The sequence below is a fragment of the Pinus tabuliformis genome, chromosome 3_2, assembly GCF_031772625.1.
Source record: "Pinus tabuliformis cultivar Carrire ecotype Pingquan chromosome 3_2, CPIR1, whole genome shotgun sequence".
Classification (NCBI taxonomy): domain Eukaryota; kingdom Viridiplantae; phylum Streptophyta; class Pinopsida; order Pinales; family Pinaceae; genus Pinus; species Pinus tabuliformis.
Genome location: NC_142302.1, coordinates 550069782 through 550090998, shown reverse-complemented (window position 1 = coordinate 550090998; position 21217 = coordinate 550069782). Strand labels below are relative to the sequence as shown.

The following is a 21217-nucleotide window of genomic DNA, read 5'->3' as shown; positions in this document are numbered from 1 at the left end:
AAATATGCAAATAAAACAGATGGAGGAGATAATGGAAAAATTGGTCAAAGAGAAAGAAGAAGTTGTCAAGAGGACTCAAATTCCAATGGATGTAGTTCCTCTTTGAGTAGTCTCAATAACTAGAGTTTCTACTTCAAGCACAATATCAACTATAGGTACAATAGAAGGAGTTGAACAACTTGCAGAAGTTGTTCAGAATCTATCCATTCATACAGTTGAAATGAAGAAGTTGCAGGATGATCTGAAGGAATTAAAACATATGAAGGCAGTTGTAGACAGTTCACATGCAATTGAGTTGCAGCGGAAAAAAAGTCAAATTGAAGTTTTGCAGAAGGAAATCAAAGAGACTTACCTTGGAAACAAACTAGGTTTGGCAAAGGAGATTCTATGGGAAGAAATTACTGAATTAGTGAAGGATACCTGTCCCTATATCAATATAATCTTTGATCAAAAAGACCTGTTGGAGAAAGCTCAGGAAATTGTTGAAATTATTTCTAAAGAGCTTGAGGACATGCCAAAAATTGCTTCTGAAATAATCAAGTTCTTGAATTCTAAAGACAGTTATGAGCTTGAAGAATTAGGTATAAATGAAAGGACAACAACTATACTGGAAGTAAAGAAGATCATTACCAAGAAAATAACTCATCCTTCAGTTGGAGGAAAAGTGTCGTAGTGTGAATGCTATAGTTCAAATATTTTTCAGTAGGTTAGAACCCTTGTCTGGCAAGGGTTTTCCCTCTATGCTTGTGATAAATGACAAATTAATGCCCATTGAATATTATGTTCGAAAGCTTACAGAGGTGGGTACCAATGCAGCTTCAATTTCAAACATAAGAGATGCAACAAAACTAAGGGTTGTGATGAATGCACTTAGAGATTCCTTTTTCATTCTGAATGAAATCATACATATATTTCTCATATAACTGACTTTTACTAAATATACAAAGATGGATGAAGTTTATAGAAGGGTAACTAAGTTATCTATCCCAGATAAGAAACATTGCGAAGAATTAACTGATTTAGTTGACTAAAGGGTGATCAAACAGTATTTAGTATTTTCAAGAACAATCATCACTAGCTCAATAGTTCTCAATTTTTCCAGCAACAGTCATCAACAACTCAGCACCAAAATAGTGACAGATCGACTATCAGTTTAAATTCCTGATTTTGTATTTATCTATTTTTGTAAAATAGTTTAAGATATTTTCTCTGTTCTAAGATTGTATAAATAAATCTCTTTCATGAGGTATTAAGGGTTGCACCCTTGAAGAAGCATTTCTAAACATTGAATGTAATTGACTCTTTTGAATCATTAATACAAAAGCAAATGGATTCTGAATTCTGATTCATACAGTTTCATTTTTATTGTCAGTTTTTCCAATTTTATTTCACAGTGTTTTCTTCATATTCTTATGTTTTACAAAGATAACCAAGGAGGAGTAATTATGTTTCAATTATTCCTATAAGCTTCTGAAGTGATCATCTATAAAGAGAAAATTATATAAACTGTTTGTTTTATTAATTCCCTCTAAATCATAAAATCATGAACATCTTTCATAATCTTAAGCATATTTTGTTAAACCTTATGAACATAGTTTAAAGGTTTTCTTACTTATGATTATTTAGTTTTCAATTTGAAGACTGTGATAGTCATACCATCTCTCTATTTCTGCTCACCACCATGTAAGCTATATCACTATGTGAATATTAATAGCAACCCTTTGTTTACATATTAATACTATTCAAATGATTAGGCATCACTATTTTAAATTTGTTTCATACTTTGGTCCTCCAAATTAAAACAAAACCCTAAAAAAAAACATCTTAGACACCCTAGCATGATAGTTGACCATTATCATCTCAGAGATACAATAGTGTGCATGCAGTGTTGTGTATATATAGTGTGTGTGCATGCTTTTTATGCAACACTATGTACAAATGGTGTTGTGTACATGTTGTTTATGCAATACTATGTACAGATGGTGTTGTGTACATGTTGTTTATGCGATGTTTTGTATAAACAGTGTTGTGAAAATGTTTATTATGTAGTGTTGTTTATAGATGGTGTTGTGTACATATGGCGTGGTGTGCATGTTGTACATATGGTGTTATGTACATGTGGTGTTGTGTGTATGATTTTACATGTGGTGTTATGTGCATGTGGTGTCTTGTACATGTTGTACATGAAGTGTTGTGTACAGGTGGTGTTGTGTACATGTCATGCATGTGATCCTTTTTACATGTGGTGTTGTGTACATGTCATGCATGTGATCCTTTTTACATGTGGTGTTGTGTACATGTTGTGTAGATGGTGATGTGTACACGTTGTGCAAGAGGTGATGTGTACATGTGGTGTTGTGTACAAGTCGTACATGTTGTGTTGTGTATATGTGGTATTGTGTTACAAGTATTGTGTAGTTGTGGTGTTGTGACATACGTATTCGTGGTATTGTAGAGTGTGTACGTATATGTATTATGTTGTACACCATGTGTAGGTGTATGTGTCATGTTTTACACGGGGTGTAGGTGTATGTGTTGCATTGTACACGGTGTATGTGTATATGTTGTACAATGTAATGAGACAAGCAAGTAAAATATTGTTCGAGCCTTATTTTTTCTATTAAAGGTTGAGGTGGTTTAGTCTTGGGATACCCTTGTTGATATTAAGGGCTTAATTGGTTTAGTCTCAGGATAATCTTATTGCTGATATTGAGGGAGGAGGTAGTTTAGTCTTTGGATTCCCTTGTTTCTTAAAGAGAAGGCATTGGGTGCTTGTTAGGCTTGGCAACCGATTCACTGTGTGTATGGAAAGGATAAAGAACAAAGGAAAAAGTAAATAATCATTTGAAAGATAAGTATACGTATTTTATTTCAGTTTTTAATTACGCATGTGATCTACAATTTTAGTTTATGATGGTTGTGTTTCAAGATAATTGGATGTGATATGTTTATACATGATGATTTTATCAAACAACTAGTTTGACTTGTTGTGAGAAGAAATGAATAGAATTACAAGTGTACCTTATTGATGTGCCACCGATGAGGTATGATGGGAATTTATTTAAATTTATTTTGAATTTAATGGAAGTTATATGCTTGGTGTAGAAGAGCATGAAAATTTATGGATGGGTGATTGGAACTAATTGCAAGAATTAGCAGTAATGGAAGGAATTGAAATAGGTAGTAGTATGTTGGTAAAGCATTTTAAGAACAGGTCCATTGTGGGACACTGGTACCCAATAGTGTCCATTGATTTCCATGAGCATGATATGACCATTATGATGGTTTTGAGGTAGGTATATGCCTTGGTTGTTTTACCTTCTTATGTGAGGAAGCCTTTCCAAAGGATGGATCACATGAGAAAGGGGATGCTAGGGAACTTGGAAGGTGAGTGACTGCATGGAAGGGGGTGACCAAATTGCCCGAGGGAATGTGTAGCATAGAAGGGAAGGTTGGGGATGGATTTGTTTTGGTCATTAGAATTTCTAGATGGACTCAAATGCACATTAGGATTGTGCCTTGGAATAATGAGCCAGTAACTGTTCACTAAGAGGACAATAACGTAGCATGGTAGTGCTGGACCTTGGATGAAGATTTGACTTTGACAGTGGATTATGGACTTCCTAGGAAGGAGGTGAGTCCTATTATTATTTTGAGGGTGGAGGTGTGAGCCTCTGGACTCCCTTGTTGTTCATATAGGCATCATATATTTTTATTGGTTGGTTGTAAAAATGTGCATATGTATATACATGTTATTATTGTAAATATTGTAATGATATGCGTTTATAAAGCTCCATAGATAATATGGTTATTTGTTGGTTAAAGAAAATGTGCATGAGTATATGTGGTTGTAAATACTGTAATGAGTTGTGTTATAAATCTCCACTAAATGGTATGATTATCATGTTTTAGCAGGTTGTTCATTGTAAATACTACAACAAGTTGGGTTATAAAGCTCCATAGGCAATATGTTTTGCTTTTCAACAATTTTGTTAGTTATAGGTGTCATTGAACATCAAGAATAGTGTTCCCCTAAGGGGGAGAGGTCTATAACAACCTTAGCTTAAAAGTTCATATAATAAAAGATAATAAAGGAAAAATAAGACCACAGTCAAGGGAGATGTATTCCATGTTGAATGTTGGGAAAAGACATCATAATGGGTGTTCACTTTGGTTTATTATGGCTAAGGAAATTGGCAAAGGCAATGGAAAAGGCTTTGGAAAGGTATGAGACATTAATTGGAATTTTATTTATGAAACAAAGGAAATTAGGAGAAAAGGAAGGTGAAAGGTCACATGTTACATGTGAGGAGGAAATTGAAGGGAAAATAGAAGAAATTGAAGAAAATAGAGGCATCAATGATAAAAAGGATTATGAGGATAAGTTCATGGGTTTTTCTACTTTAATCGTTTGTTAGTTTAGTTTTTGGATTAGTCTTAGAGGGGAGAAGAGAACCAAGAGGAGAAGGAAAGCAAGAAAGCAAAGGAAGGACAAGGAAAGCAATGATCAAGCAACGAAAGGTTGGATCAAGAAGCTGCAACAACAATACTTGCAGGTAATAGGTTGCATGAATGATTTCCTAGTTGGTTTCGACATGCATGATATGTAGATGTTGGTATTTGGTTCTTTTGTTTCAATTGGCATGGGTTTTTCTAGGTTTGGATAGTGGATTTTAGCCTTGCCTTTCCATTTCCAGATAACCATGGTGTGTTGGGATTTTTCTCAGTTTGAGCTTTGGATTTCCAAAATATTTTGGATCTGGGTAAGGTGGTCTCAGGAAAATTCCCAAAGGCCTATGAATCCATTGATCGGTATTGGCGAGATACATGGTAAATATTGAGGTGGAGATGGGAAATTCCTCAAGGTATTGGAGAAGAAATTCTGACGCATCCAAGCTCGATTTGTTTTTGTGATCCCGACACCATTTTAGGTGAGATCATGGTATGGTGAGGGTGGATATGGTTTAACCTTTGGATTCCCTTGGTTGTTTATGGATTTGTTTATCCCATGAGATCCCACATTCATGATTGGAATTTGGCACGGGGGTGATTCGATGAAAGAAATATTTGGTTCAACCAATCTATGGTTGGGTGGTACATGGAAGTACCAAACCTAGTTCGATTTTGCCTATGTTTTATAAGTGATAAATTTATTTTTCTTTTATGATTAAATGTACTTGTTATTATGTGAATTTTATGGTTTTTCTATCATTTTATTTATCTAGTAATATGTCGGTTATATGCATGGTTATTTAACAGATCTTTTAGTCATAGCCCTTTTCATGTTTCTACTTGTAAATGAATGGAAAATGTATCAATGACCTAATTGTTATTATGATAGCTAATGCTAGAAGGTATTGATCCTTATTGTTAAACCTCAAATAAGTTTTCAGTTCCTTATGTTCATTTTTGCATTCATGACATGTAGGGTGCATGTTTACCAAGTGTTTGACGAAATGTCAATCCTGGTTGGGGAAGTTCAGGTAAATTCCTGGTTCCAGGTTTGGTTGATAAGAATTGTTTCAATGTTACTTATCATTTTTGAAAGTTTCACTGAGTTCTAGGCAAAATCCTTAGTCCTGGCCTTGAAAAAGTGGCTCAGAATTCAGGGTCATTGGCATAGAATTGAGTATAAAAGTCCCTAGTCACTGGCAGGCATGCCTATGGGAGAAAATGGAGATATATTCGCTTTCATGCATTGTAAATGGAGCAACTAAGGCTCTAATTTAGTGAAAAAGAGAGTTATCTCAGGGGTTGGACACCTAGAAGGGTTAGTTTTCTCCTAGAGGTCTTGTTGCACCTGAGGGAAGTTAGTAAGGTCTTGAGTTATCGAATCCATTTCCTTAATGTCATATAGGAGGTTGAGTCTTATCATAGTGACCCTCATCTCATGTTTACCTCAGGCAAGCCAGTGAAATTGGGTAAATGTGGGAGGAGGCAGTTACAACCTGGTGCAAATAACAAGCTTCTGTATCATAAATGCGGATAATTCTTTCAACAATTTATATGTTTCCTATTATTATTGTGATAATTATGAGATACAATATGTCATAAGCACAAATATTAATTTCTCTAAAAACAACTACAATATGAAACACAAAAAATTGATAAATGAGACTTGATATTGTATATGGCTTTGATATTTCCACATTTACTCTTTGCATCCAAAGAGTAGTTCTGTAGTCATTCCAACAAAAAATATAGAGTGCAAAGTTCTTAGTATAGAAAACCTATTTTCACTTAAGAGCATAAGAGCATAAACTTAAAGTTAACATGCAAAAAATCTATGAGCTCTTATATTGTTATTTAACTATGCAAAGCGAGCTCGAAATGTGGATGTATGTGGGTGTGAAGGTTTGTGTTCCCTGTTCCACATACCATCCTTCCACACATATTTTAAATTGTTGTATTGTCATTTCAAAGAAAGAAGGTTGACTTATGATCCAATTGTAATAAAAATTATTTAATAATAACATTGAATCTAATGACTATTGTATTCAGCATAAGTTATACGAAGGTGTATTTATTCTCATATGATTACCTGATAACCTAGTGTTGACAGTCCTGTACCTGCCAACATGTCAGGGGATCTCCCCGATAAGAAGTCTTGTTGACATTGATGGACCCACCAACATGTTAGGGGATCTCCACAGTAAGAAGTCCCAATTAGACCTCGGACCATTTGGTGTAGGAGTCCCAGCAGTGGGTCGTATGGTAATTCCTTGACCATGATTTCACACAGAGGCAAGTAAGATAACTCTATTGGTAGCAAGGGTATGATAGCTATAATGAGTCAAGGAAGGTGCATGAGAGGATCTAACACATGGGGGTTTAGATGAGCGTGCCCCTTGGAAACCTGTGATAGAACTTGGCTTGGAAGGGAACACACGAGCAAAGATACATCACAACATGGAAGGCAAGTTAATGATTAATCCAAAATCATGGTTAAACCAACAACACATTTCAGAAAGATTCATACATACTTATATAGAATATTCTATACATGCATGCGTAAGAAAACCAATACATATATCATTTAGAGTAAACTAGATAGCATAGAATATAATACAACATATGCATGAAACATTCTGGCTCTTATTATATAAAGAAGTGTAAGTTCCAGTCATACAATACATCCATGTACAACCACTAGTTTCACTAGTGGAATGTAACAACCACATCCGCTTGCTCCTCCAAAGAGATGTACTAGCTATGCATAGTGGAGAAGCCAAGGCTTGTTACAATATTGTCCAAGCTCTCTCCAAGGTAATCTTATCGGAAGCTTGGATGACCAATAGCCTATACAATGAGTTATGAGGGACTATTTATAGCAAAGGGTGGGGTGACCCTTGACATTCCCCTTTGTGATAGTTCAACTACCCTCATGATTGTTCATCTACTCTACAATTGCTACATCCAACTATTAACACTTGGCTTACACTTGACAAGACATTACATTACAATGCACATGTACCCATGTGAAACAAAATGGCTTGAGCAAGCCATGCTAGACATCACTCTGACTTAGACAACCATGGAAGTCCAACTCCTCAACATCCCCACGTTGATCAACAGTAACATATTGATGCCAAGATCAGTAGTCCTTGATGGTGTCCATGTGCTCCGTAGTGAAATTTGTCTGGAAACTAACTCTTACCTCCATAACATCTAGATACACTACTAGGGCTCCTTTGTCCAACTCGTCTAAAAGCATGTGCATCATTGTCTTCTATGTGGTTGGACCAACAACATACTTGTGCATGATGTCTGCACTAATGGGCAAGTCTGGGCTCATGGCAATGCACATCAACTCTTCGAAGTACGAGTCAAGCTCTAGTTGGACCTGTTTCTTAGTCTTCACCTGGGTGAGAGTTCCAATAGATGGGATCACATGTGTGCACACAACAACATCCATACTCTTGGATACTCCTACATGAGAAGACTATATTCTAGTGATGAGTTGCGGGAGCTCTTCATAGTTTCAAATCTAACTCTGGATACATGCCTTCAGCTCAACCGCTTTAGCCCTCATCATCTTAGGAAAGTGAAGCAGGGCTCCCTTGTATTTCATTGTCCATGTGTGCATATCGTCAACAACAACATGCTAGTTCATCAAGATACGTGCTATTTTATCACATCAGTGTTTCCATCCATTGAGATGGATGACTGCCTTATGCACTGTACCAAACTTGGAGTACAACACTCACATAACTATGTCAAGGGACAATACTTATGTAGTATTGCCTTCTTCAGTTCAGCTCGGGTGAACATTGTCACCAAGTCTCCTCCTTGCTTGGCCATTTGGAGTTCCTTCGCCATTTTCTCATTATCAACTATTAGAAAGTGAACACCTGAGCTAGTGGCTTCCACATACACTCTGGTTGCATCTGGCAAGGCTACTGGATGTTTACGCACATCATTCATGATCACTCATTCTTCAACTTACGCAGGAGATGTATGATCCTCCAGATTTGCCACTATGTGAGACTGCAGAAATCTATGTTGAGATTCATCGAACAAGATGTTGTGCATCTCTCCTTCCATCTGAGCTCCAAGGATCTTTTGTGGCCACCAAAAACCCCCCTCTTTGTTTGGTATTAGTGATAACACCAAGCAAATGGGGACCCTTAATAAAAAATCCAAAAAACATTTTATCAAAATTTTTGTATTTCAACTCCCTAAAACTGTATCGCATCGCGAGAAGAGAGTGAAACATTTTCCTTTGCGCATAATAAGCTGTGAAGAAGCGACGCGAAATTCATCGCATCGCATACATTATGAAGCACTCTTAAATGAAAAAACTTAAGGAATCTCCGACGGCCGATATGCGACGTCGCAGATCGCAAAATCGCGTAAGCAGCACACAATGATTGGATGACTAATTGCGATCTGCGATGAATGCGATCATCAATTTCTGCGATGACACATCTTAACGACGCGATCCTCGATACTGCGATGCGAGTCGCAGAAATCACCCATCGCAAAATTTCCTCGGCACAGTATTCAAGGAAAGCTGTCTGTAGACCAAAATTGGGTGCACGCCTTAAAAGAAATTAATGATTGTACGCCAAAGTATCCAAGAAGGATTGTGTTGTGTTTTTCGAAGAGTCAGTTCGTTATGGGTGTCATGATTATGCATTCATTAGAGCTTAAAGCTTTCATGTCAATCTTTATCATCATTACTCTTTTACTTTGCATAAACTGTAAGACAGAAAATAACATAAAGCAATGTGCAGGAAACATCTAAGGAAAAGGGGAAAGCGTCAATGCTCGAAGAATAGAGAAGAGATGCCTTCACAAACGGATGCCGCATGCAACAGGACCACAGATTCCAGAGTATCACTCAACAAATACTGATGTCAATAGGCCATCCAAAACTCAGAATCAAAGGCGCACAAAAGCAGCATGTTTGCAAAAGATCCTGAAGCTTATGCCCGGTAAAGCAAAAAGAAAAAAGGCGCTAAAGAAGGAAAACGCACCAGAAAATTCCGGAACAAAGAACGGAGACAGTTTTCAATACATAAAATTGTTCAGAGAGCAAAGTCCCTAACTTATTCAGTCATTCGCAAGGCCGGAAACCGAAATAGCAAAAGCAGAATCAATTTGAGAGGAATTTGGGTTATTACCAAGTATACACACAGTGAATACACCCAGCCAGAGGAAGATTCTCGAAAATATCTTCTAGTTTACCAGAAAGTGGTGCCAGCGCTTGTTATTTCTATTTTTGTAGCTCAAACGAAAGGAGAAGATGACCAGCCGACTCTTCCCAAGCGAATGTTGCATGCTTGCAGCACTAAGGAGCAAATACAGAAACGGTTAGGAATTAGATTCAATTTTTAGAAATAATTTTTCTTTAGTAGAATGGCGGTCATTTAAAACCGTATCCTAAATTTATGTAATTAAGTTAATTAGTTAGCAGTATTTAAACCCTTCTCAGGCATTTGGAGAAGGGTCCAGAAATTTGTCAAAAAACTTGTCCTCAGAACATGCACTTTTGCACCCTCAGAGGGGGTTTTTGATGAATGGTTGGATCGAGATTTATCAATGTTTGCATTTGATATCTGCTACTGATGTTGCACTTTTGTACTCTTATTAGATGTTAGAACAAGTAGAGATAAATCGTTGTTGCTTGAAGCTTATGAGTGGAATCAGTCATAAATGGTACTTTTATCTCTTGACCATTTCTTCTTATATTCTTAAAGTGATATATAGTTTTCAGTTGTTTATATGTTACTGCGTGAATGTGTGAGTTACCATTTGGCACTTTTGTACGGTGGAGTCATTCATTTATGTTTGATATATGAATAACTTATTATGCGATATGTTGTTCACAACTGTTTTGCTTAACTTTTTATGCAAAGTAGTTTATCTTAATTGATTTCTATTCTTATGATAGCTGAATGGTCTTTATTACCAGTTATTGTTTGAAATCTCTTTAGATCGCATAATAGAAGAAATACACCCCGGGTTAGCGTAGATTAGATATGTTGTTTCTCATTAGATTACAATAGCATAGAGTTAGTTTTAGAAGTTTGAATTAAATTAGCTCTAAGTACTCTTAGATCAACATCATCCAACTCTACACACACACACACACACCCCTTAGATTGGGAAACTAGTCCCATTATCCCCAGTCGGACCCGCTATACCAAATGGATAAGGAGCTGCCAACCAAGGTCTGGACCGGGTGGGTATCCCCCTTGTTGTCGACTCGATTTTCGGGGCTTCAACAGGATCTCAGTTCCTCCTTGGTCACTTGAGACTTGCTCATCATCTAGATGCGGTGAAGTGGGTAACTTGACCTCTTGGTGATGAGGCATGAGGTCGGTGTCCTTTTCCAACTCCTACTACTCCATGTCTGCATCCAATTGTTGAAGTGCTTGTTCTATCTCATGAGTGAAGTATATCTCTTGTGATGGTTCACCCTGTCTGCCTAATGCTGGATGATCTGATAAGTTCACTACTTGTACCAACGTTGTTTCATCTGTTTGCACATGTTGCAACCCCTGATGTATCTGTTACTGCTGCGCTTCCCTCTCCTATTGTTTCAACTCATGTTCCTTTCAGAGTTGCTCCCTCAACTCATGAAACTCCTTCTATGCTTCTTCCATTCTTCTCTTATCCCTCTCCCTTTGCGTGATTCGTATGTCACACTGGTGCCTCTTTGCCTCTATAGCCATAAATTATTTCTCTACTAATGAATCTTCTCAGTACTTGCAACTCTGCTCTTCCTCCATGTGATCGACAATCTTCCTCTTACCTTTGTCATGCATTGGTATGCTTTCCTTTGTTGCTACTACTATTGTTGGTGGTAGTGCTCTCTGTGATGCTACTTCATGTTGCTTCGCTAACCACTCCATAGCAAAGCCAACCTATTCATTGGGTTTGGAAAAAATATAGCAATATCTCCATGGGTCCTCCTTAGCCCAATGAAATGCACCGTGGATCTAGTTGAACTGTACTCTCGTGCATTGATCCTTCATAATGTAATGTGGGTCGTAAGGGTTGTAACTTCGGAGGTCGAATGGATACTTCTTCATCAGTTCTGCTCCAACATCCGCTTACTTGATACTCTATGTCTCATATAACCCAATCTGCAATGGAAGAGCGGGCCAAAGTGCCTTCTTCTTCCGGTGCAATCTAGCTGTCAATCCTATCGAGATGTGATATGCTACTTCCTGCATGACAAGTATGTCCAAGGAAAACTTCGGTAGAACACGCAAAGGCTTCTCTGCATTGAAAATTCGGATGAAGGTGCCAGATGGTGAGGCATACTAATCAGAAATGTTTATCATTGCCTCTATTGCTTCATTTGACATGCAAGGTGGATCTTGTTCAAAATCATCTTGTAAACCAGGGTGACAAAATGATCAGACAACCGTGTGATTACTCCTACGAAGTTGCTGTAGAAATTTTGAATAATAAACACATATTCAATGGAGATTATCCTGATCATGTACTATTGTGGAATACATACACAATACATAAGCTCCTCTACGTTGATCATCAATATAGCAGCATCAATAACAATAAAACATCAAGAGCATTCACACATTAACACAGTATGTAACCCAGGGAAAGCATCTCGTTAAAAACCCCACACTATTTGTATATTAATGATTGATAACATGTAACATTACAAAGTAAAATGCTTATCACAAGCAATCCAGTACCAGCTCCACCTATTACACACAATACAACTTAGATCTGATCTCCAAATCTATTCCACTGCTTGCCTGCCTCCACTGCTCAATACCTGCTCAAGAATGAATGAGAATGGTTTACCAAACTCGTATTTACCTCCAAAGAATCACTCACACTGGGAAAGACGTGAGCAGAGGCTATAATCACTTGGTATTGGCCAATTCATTGGCATACTCAATCCCTTTGATTATGCAAATCCTCATGCACAACTATAGTCACAACTGATAGCAATCTGATCCTCTAACACCTGTCCCTGTTGAACTGAACATGCAATGACATGAAACTGAGTTAAATGATGTATTCTATAGTTGCATTATGAGTTAATAATTAGTTTAACAACTCATCATTAGTCTATTTGCAGTTAGACTAATTACAACTAGTTTGACCAAGTCAAACTGAACACAACTCCATCAACTCTACAATCAACTCCACCAAACTCAACTGATTGAGTTCTAACTGAAGTCATGCATGCAACAACTCAACTGACCCACAAAGAAAGCGTACTTCCTTCTGACAACTGCATGTGCCACATCTGTAGCTCAAACTGAAGTGCTCCAAGAGAATAAGGTCAAGTTTATAGTCCAAATATTATTATGAGACAGTAATATTTGACTTTTCTATTTTGGACAGCCAGTCTAAAAATAGACTTTTATCACTCCTGCTGTGATCACTCCTGCTGTGGTCACTCCTCCTATTATCATTCCTGCTATGATCACTCCTGCTGTGATCATCCCTACTGGGATCCAAAAATAGAACTTGTGCCATAATTTGCCTGCGGGCCCACTTAGTGAAGGCAACTCTTTTCACTAAGCTCCATCATCTTATTGCAATCTCAACAGTTGCATTCAGAAAACAACTTGAAATATGTGTTCACAAGAGTCTCCACTAGTGACCATGCCCACTCCAAGCCTGAGAACTCCTATCGCGCACAAATTGCATATAAGATGTAGGCAGACATGTAAATATCTACATTCATACCTCCAGATGACTGTCAAGCCTTCATTACTCATTCCTTCAGCTGATGAACCAACATGATAGACCAGTTACATGGTTTTCTTTCCCTAGCTAGTTGGTCTAGCATGATCACCCAACTCTGTGGGAAGGTTTCTGTGCTTTCTTGGCCATACAGTCGACATGCCAGTATGACCAAGCATTGATATGCCTTTTGTAGTATCTTCATCTTATAGATTTGGTTGGGTGTCAACCTGAATCGATCCAGTTCCTTTACCTAGTTCTTCAGAATGTCTCTAGAGTTAGCACTACTGTTGAGTAAACTGAAGGGAGTCTTCATGATAGTCACGGGTTCTAACATCTGATACATATCATCATAATATCATGCCCAGAAGGTTGCAATATTTTTCCCATTGAAACTGCTCAAGGTCATTGTCTCAGGATCAATGTGAGAGACGATCCAGTGTATCATGTCTGCGCATGGGAACGTGGGGTATCTGCATGAAATCCTGTACAAGCCAGACTTTTTAATCCTTACTTGCATCTCACGGAATTCGAGGTCTTCCTCAAAAGTGCCTGCAAATGCTTCATTGACCTCTTGCCACTTCAGATTGATGTCCTTGTCTAGAAACAACTTTGTATTTTCATAGATCAGTAGACTAAAGGACACTCGCTCAACTATTGCTCCAACTGCATTTCCATCAGTGTCTTGTGATCCTGCTGTCTTGGAGGCCATTGATCCTATACTACTGAGAGGAAGATGAACACTTGAAATATCTGGAGACAAGCAACATGCATGGCAAGAAATCTATCAGTGAAAACCAAAGAAAATTTGAGGAATGACATAGCACATACCTGGGGAACTAATAGGAAAGATTGCATAATTTCTTCTAGGAGGCTGAGTGACTAGCTACCAGAACTACGTAAAAGGAAGTTTGGGCTACCTGGGAGGCAAGTCTGGCTACTGGATTTGCGCAATGCGCAATCCAGACTGGATGTTGGCTATTGGGATTGCGCAATATGCAATTCCAGCTGGGAGTGACCACAAGCTCAGGGATTGCATTGAGCAATTTTCTAGGTCAGCAATAACTATCCCTCAGAAATGTGAAAAACAATCCTGGAGGATAGTGCCTAGGAGGAAATGTGCATTTCTGGAGAGGAAGAAAGAGCTTTCCTTCCCCAGATTGCGCAATGTTGTCTCGGTGAAGGCAGAGCCAGGGCCAAGGTTGGCCCAACTCGCCGACAGGAAACTGAAAGAAAGTATGAAAGTGAATGCATGGCAACACTAAGTGAAAGAAGAAGTGATTGACAATGCATGCAAACATGAATGAAATATTAAGTAAATAGAACAACATGCATGTAGGTGAAGCGAGTCGCCGAATCAGGGACCGTTCGTGAAAAATAGTTTCATGCATGTGACAACAGTGAGATAGCAATGAAAATTGAAACAATGCTAGGATAAGCTAGTATGCATGTAAATGACAGCAAGCATCCAAAGAAGCCAAGTAAACAACACTCACACAAGCGAATACACAAAAAGCGACAGAAATGCTGAAAAAGACAAGTTAAGGCCACTTACCGTGAATAGTTGAGCCGGATTTGTTGAAGAGTCCTGGATGTGTTGTGGGATGTCAGAGCTCCAATATTGATGTGAAAGAATGAGCTCTAATGTGTCAAATAAATAATTTTTGAGCTCATGACACACATGCCACAAATCGAGGAAAAAGCGACACTTTGAGGAGAGTTTCTAAAACAACTTTGCATGTAACCTCCAGCTTCTAAAAATAGCTCCTTGAATCATGGGATGACTTTTGCATGTTTCCTTTTGCTATTCTGGGAAAAAGCAAGCCATGCATGCAAGTCAAGTTTCCTTGGTCCCAGGTGGAACTGTTCAACCCAAATGCTCATGCATGAAGCCGCTCAATTGCTGGAAGGAAATGCGCATTTCTGGCTGAGAGTTGGGTTGGTTTCCCAGGAGATTTGTGCAATTTCTGGGCAGAGATGCTGACTATTGCCCAAATTTGCACAAATTCTGTGCTGAGCAACCCTGCCGATGAAAATTGCACAATTTTCAATCTAAGGGTTGACTGGTAGAACTATGCAATTCTGGAGCCCAGCAGGCTTCCAGATAGGATTGCACAATTTCTAGAGGGAAGGCTAGTTCCCCTCTAGAATTGCGCAATTTCTTGGGTGAGCTACTCAGCCTGTAGCTGGACCAAGTCTAGATGAATAACCTGTGAGGGGAATGCATCAAGCTATGATCGATAGGCCGCCTTTGTGAAAGAAAAATACTGAAGCTTGTGTACTTGACAAAGCAAGATAAGGTGCTGTGAAAAGTTGGTAGGGAGGATCCAAAACAAAGCCAAGGCAAAATTTTGGAGGGTGGTTGTAGATGCTACAACACTTGGTGACACAATGGTAGAACTCCAGCTCTCTGAATGGACCTTGTTCGTGAAAAGAAAATCTAACACCTCCGGAAGTATTGTTCAGTTCTCAGTTCATCTTGGTTTCACACTAGCTTGATTGTAAGATGTAGCATCTGCCAAGCTCTTTGAAGATTGACACACATTCCAAGCCAAGGAAACAAAATTGTTTCAATTAGGGTTGAGGGGTATATTGGTGCACAAGCAGTATAGTCGTCTGAGTCTCAGATTCATCTCTGGTGTTGCTTCGCTACCAGCAGGCCTGGAAAGTACCCTGACAGAGTCACATAGGAACAAAAGCATGGATCCGCTGCCGGTGAGCCTGGTCAGTACCCCGACGGAGTTACTTGCATCACCTCTTTGTGTAGGAATCCTTTCTCTTCTTTCGCCTTATTCATTTTGAGTTTTGAGTTTTTTCACTTTTCATTTTTTTCATTTTCATTTTTTCAACCGTGCATAGCACTTATTCATTTTAGAGGCGGAAGAGGGATCTCTACTCATTGAAAGTAGAAGAGGTTGTTCTAGGAGAGAAGTAGTTTATTATACCTTCTGTTAGAGTCGGTCTGGTCAGCCCTCTGTCAGAGATCAAAACTCTTTATGCATTTCTTTTTTAGGTGTCCTGCTCCATTCACTCAGCTACATTCCACTAGGGGCATGCCATAATCTAACGGAGAAGGTCATGCTAGTCATTTCCCTCTTGTCTGGTTCCTACTGGCTTAAGTCTTTGTGTCAAATAATCAAAAAGTCCATAACAGTCAAGGTCTGGTCCTTCAATGGACAAAAGTCATTTTTGGTCATTAGGTCTAGGAATTGATCAGTTTGGTCTTGAAATATGCCCAGTAAAGCCATGCAGGCCAGAGTGATGCTCTTGCAAAGTAATGATCCACAGCTTTCCATCATCTTATTGATAAAAATCGACGGTTCTTCAAAACTCTGTTTTGAAGAAAAGTCCAACAGTGCTATTGGTGACAAAATTTTCAAAAAAGGGTCGACAACTGATTTCTTCAGGTGCAGTCACAATTTTCGTGGCCAAAGTTCTCTGTTATGCAATCCCTAAGAAAAGTGTTGAAAATTTCGTCGTTTGAGCCCAAAATTCAAAGAAAAAGTGAAAATCAGGGCGTAATAAAGTCAGTGAAAAAAGTGTTGAAACAAGACATTAGAAAAGTGGGTTTTTGAAAAAGTTAATTTAAAAATGACCTCCAAGACTATATACACAAATATCACCATAAAACACGCTCATTGTGCAAGCAAGGCGTTGGAAGAAGGGTGCAAGGTTGTGAGTTGAAGAATTGGAGCGATTTGGAGCAACTTTGGGTACTCTGAGAGCGCGCGGCGCACACAGACAGGAGCACGACACACTCATCGGGCGTGGTGCACACAAAGCTTGCCCACCGTTTGAAATTATCACTGGCGCAGCGCACTCAGGGCGTGCAGTGTACTGGGCATTGCGCGTGGAGCACAGGGGTAAAATGCCCAGAAACCACCCAATTCGCCCAATTTTTTTTGTGGAGCTCATCCAATTGAAAGGTAGGCAACCTACCTCCACTTTTACATCAAATTTGAAAGGAATAGCATGGTTTTATGATTATAAATCAAATGCAATTTTTTTTTATAAAGCAAACAAAAGAAGACATCAAGAAAACCATGATGCTAGGGTTTGTGCTATAGTGATATTGCTTCCAAGGTGTTTTTCATACCCTACCCCTATTACTCATTCCCCTATGCCATTTTCCCCTAATCACTACCCTAACACTACCAAAATAATACTCCCTTCCCCCTCCTCCTATTTCTCAAATAAACCAAAACCCTACCTTGCCCACAACACAAAACCCTACCCTATCAAAATACCACAAAACCCCTTGTATATCCCTAAATAAAATTTTCCTATAAACCCCTATTCCCATTATATTATCCCCATCCTAATGCTCCCTTTTTAATTGTCCCCTTGGTGGCAGATTGTCAAAGCAACCTCCAGCTTCATTAAAATCAAAGGGCAGCCTAAATTCAAACTTACAAAACAGCAGTCATGGCATCAGAAGTTTCATTAGAATATGAGGAGGAGACCCACAATGACACAGCTTTAGGAGAAAGGGCCCACAAGAGACATCACCGGAGTGGCAGACATCTTAGGGATGAGCCAAACACCCTCACTGAGTTACAAGCATGCCCTCTTGCTATGTATTGTTTCCAGCACTTAGCATGTTTGAATTTTGTCAAAGGGTGGCAAATGTCAGAGTCCATCATGAGTTGGCCCGTCTTTTTGCACTTCACCTACATGGAGGTCAGTCTATCTTGGCTGGGGTCACTTTCACATTGACACCCGAAACCATATCAGTGGAAACAGGCATACCGAACATTGGAGAATAGTGGCATAAGAAGAAGAAGGTGGAGAGGCATCATTATGAGCCTTACATTAAGGCAGTTGTTTGAGCCAGCTCACCAAATTTTTTCCATTCAGATTTTTGAGAGATGAGTATGCTCCGCTCATGAAATTGATCATGAAGTACTTCAGTTGTGAGGGGAGGTTTTCTCGCCTTTATGCCTATCACATCAGGTTGCTCATGCACTTTACAAGGGTGTGGATGATGAACCTCCCATTTTTCATTTGCAGTAACATAGAGAAGATGAAAAACTTCATGGAGCACAAGACCCCTCGACAGCAGCTAAACAGTGTTTATCACTTTGCTCTTATCCGGATTTTGGTGGACCATCAGTTGGGATTGCAGGGTATTACTTGGGAGGACTTCATCTCCTGTGACTGCTTCAGCACTCCGTAGGTAGTATCAGAGGCAGAGCATGAGGTAGGTGGTCCTTCACATCAGTATGACCACCATGAGACTGCTACCACGCCAGTGTACATCACCTACCAGAAAGGCAGTAGACCTTTGTTTGCAGCAGCAAAGCGAGTGTTATCTCCACCAAGGGTGGAAGGGGCCTCACTTCCTACATCAGCATCACAGGAGTAGGCCAGAGGTAAGGAGCCAACGCATGATGAGGGGCCTTCAGGAGAGCTATCAGGTTAACGAGAGACCGAGTTCGTTCTCCTTCACGATGATGAGACAAACACAGAGCCGACGCATGTAGAGCTCAAAGAGGTCATCTAGGAACAGAAGTCAGAGATTGAGGCCTTATCCCTTGACTTGGAGAGGGCCAAGTGGAACATGAAGTACCTGGAGCAGAGAAACAAGCATCTTGTGGACCAGCCGGCGATCATGGAGCTGCAAAGCATTCGAGAGCACCGCCAAGCTGCTCAAAGAAGAAGGGTTGAGCTCACATCCTTGGAGCAAGAAATCAATGAGGATCGGGAGGCCAACCTTGAGATGGTCAACATGCATTTGGAGAGGCTGTTAGACAAGGCTAATGAGGACCTTTCTCTATTGAGACACATGGCTTTTCATTGCAGGGCACGAAACATGAGCGCCAAGGCCCGAATAAAGAGTTTAAAAGCAAAATTGAGGAAAGCAACAAGGAAGGAAAAGGAGGCAAAAGAGCAAGATCAGCTTCGGATCTTGGCTGAGGCTTCCTTGGCTTAGTATGGCACCCCATAGAGAACCTCCAGCCCAAATTTCAAGAAATTTGGGGAATTTTTGGTCACATGGTAATTTTTTGGGCAAAAAACAGGGATTTTCTCGCTGTGCGCGGTGCCACTGGCGCGATGCTAAAATTCTAGAGCTCCAAATTAGGAATGGCTTGCAGTTTTGGATTCATCATGGAAAACCACGACTACTGGTGTCCGGGCAAGAAATTTGGGCAAGATCTGAGCCTCCTAGAGGTCAAAAACATCCAAAAAATGGCCTCTCTGCCACTTTTTTGACACACAGAAAATAGCCTTGGGAGAATTGAGATTTGGAGGGGCAAATGAGCATGAAATTCAAAAATTCTAGTTGGGTTAGAAAGTAGACAGGACAGGATTTCCAACAAGCCCACTTGGGAACATTTTGGACACTTGCAAGTGCCCCAAAACAGGCTCCAGAGTAGCGCGACGCACAGAGGAAAAATTGCCAATTTGCTCCCATTTCGCGAAATTTCAGTTCGCGACTTCTCCAAGTGGGCCCACTCATCTACACTTTGGTTTTTTGGCACCAAAGGAAGCATTTAAAGTGCTTTTTCTCCAGATTGGCTTCTATCCAATTGGCGAAGGAAGGCAAACGGTCACCCCAGCCAAATGTCATGTTTGTGAGTGCTACACATGTAGCTGATGGTTGGCTCTCCATCTCCATTTTGTAATGATTCAAGTAACTCCCCAACCCTTGGGTGTTCTATCTCTTCCTCACACATTCTATATAATGTAAGCAAGATATTTGCAAAGGGTTGGTTGGCTTGTAACTTCTGGGAGACTGTGGGAAAGAAACTCTGTTTCTTCACTGTGTATTTTTTGCAGAGAATTAATGAAAGGCAGCGGCTCTCTTTCATGAGATTCTTGTGGTTGTGAGTGTAGCAAATGTGTTTCTTATGTTTTCATGAGTATTTTGTTATGTTTCATAATTCAATTCATGCTCATTTCCAGTGAAATTTTCTGAGTGAGATTAGGTAGAATTTAATTTTATTGCTTTCCCTGTGGAAAAATTTCATGTTCAATGTTATTCTTCTATTGAAAATGATCCATGTGACTATGCCCTTTTCACTTTCTTCAACAATATTTTCATTCCACGTTACCTCAAACTAAAATTGCTACACTTTCCGCCTGCCTTGCCTCACAGTATAATCTGTGCCTTCATATTAAATTCTCTGTTCCATCGAGTATCGTCAACTCATCAGAAAATAAATGTTTTTAGTGAACTCTTGTCCAGATATATGCTTCGGAGTCAACACATTGAGTCAACATATGGTTGAACCTCACCACATACATTGGATTGGTACCAATGATATGTTAAGATATCTTCATGGCACAATTACATATGGGTTAAGATACACTGTCGGAGATGTGAGACTACTTGGATACACTGATGTTGACTGGGAAGGCAGTGTGGTGGACTGTAAGAGAACTTCCGGGTTCTGTTTCTCCTTGGGATCTGCTTCGATATCTTGGATGAGAAAGAAGAAAAAGTCGGGGCTTTGAGCATCGCCGAAGCAGACTATATTACTACTAGCATGGCCTCCTGTGAGGCAGTCTGGTTACGAAAGCTCTTCAGTGAGCCGTTTGGATTTACATTAGATACCACCGTGATCCTTTGTGATAACCAGAGTGGGATTCGTTTATCAGAGAATCCCATATTTCATGATCTCTCCAAGCATATTGATATCAAGTACCACTATATTCGAGAGATGGTGCAGCGAGGAGCTATAAGGCTCCAACATATTGGTACAGATGAACAGGTCGTCGGCATTCTGACAAAGCCCCTAGAAAAGGTCAAATTCCTAACTTTCTGAGAATAACTTGGTCTCGTTCAAAGACCCTCTGATGAGGGTCCTATATGATGTATTTAGCTCTAGGAGCTCCAGGAGAGGGGGGGAAGGTATTTCTTAGAGTGACATATGACCACAGGGTGACTCACCATCCCCTGGTGGTGTATTTATATAGGGTAAAAGAATCAAACTTTCCCTGTGACACCCCATGGCGACTGTATAGCAAGGTGATTAGTTCTCCTGTGAGGCCTGGATGAGGTGTTCTCCATGACGATTGTGTAGTAGGATGATTG

At 39.6% G+C, this 21217-nt stretch overlaps 1 pseudogene; it reads left to right on the top strand.

Moving 5' to 3' along the window:
• The first annotated feature begins 220 nt into the window (after positions 1–220).
• The window catches only part of LOC149181691 (OBERON-like protein), a 71523-nt pseudogene continuing 50526 nt past the window's right edge, over positions 221–21217 (top strand).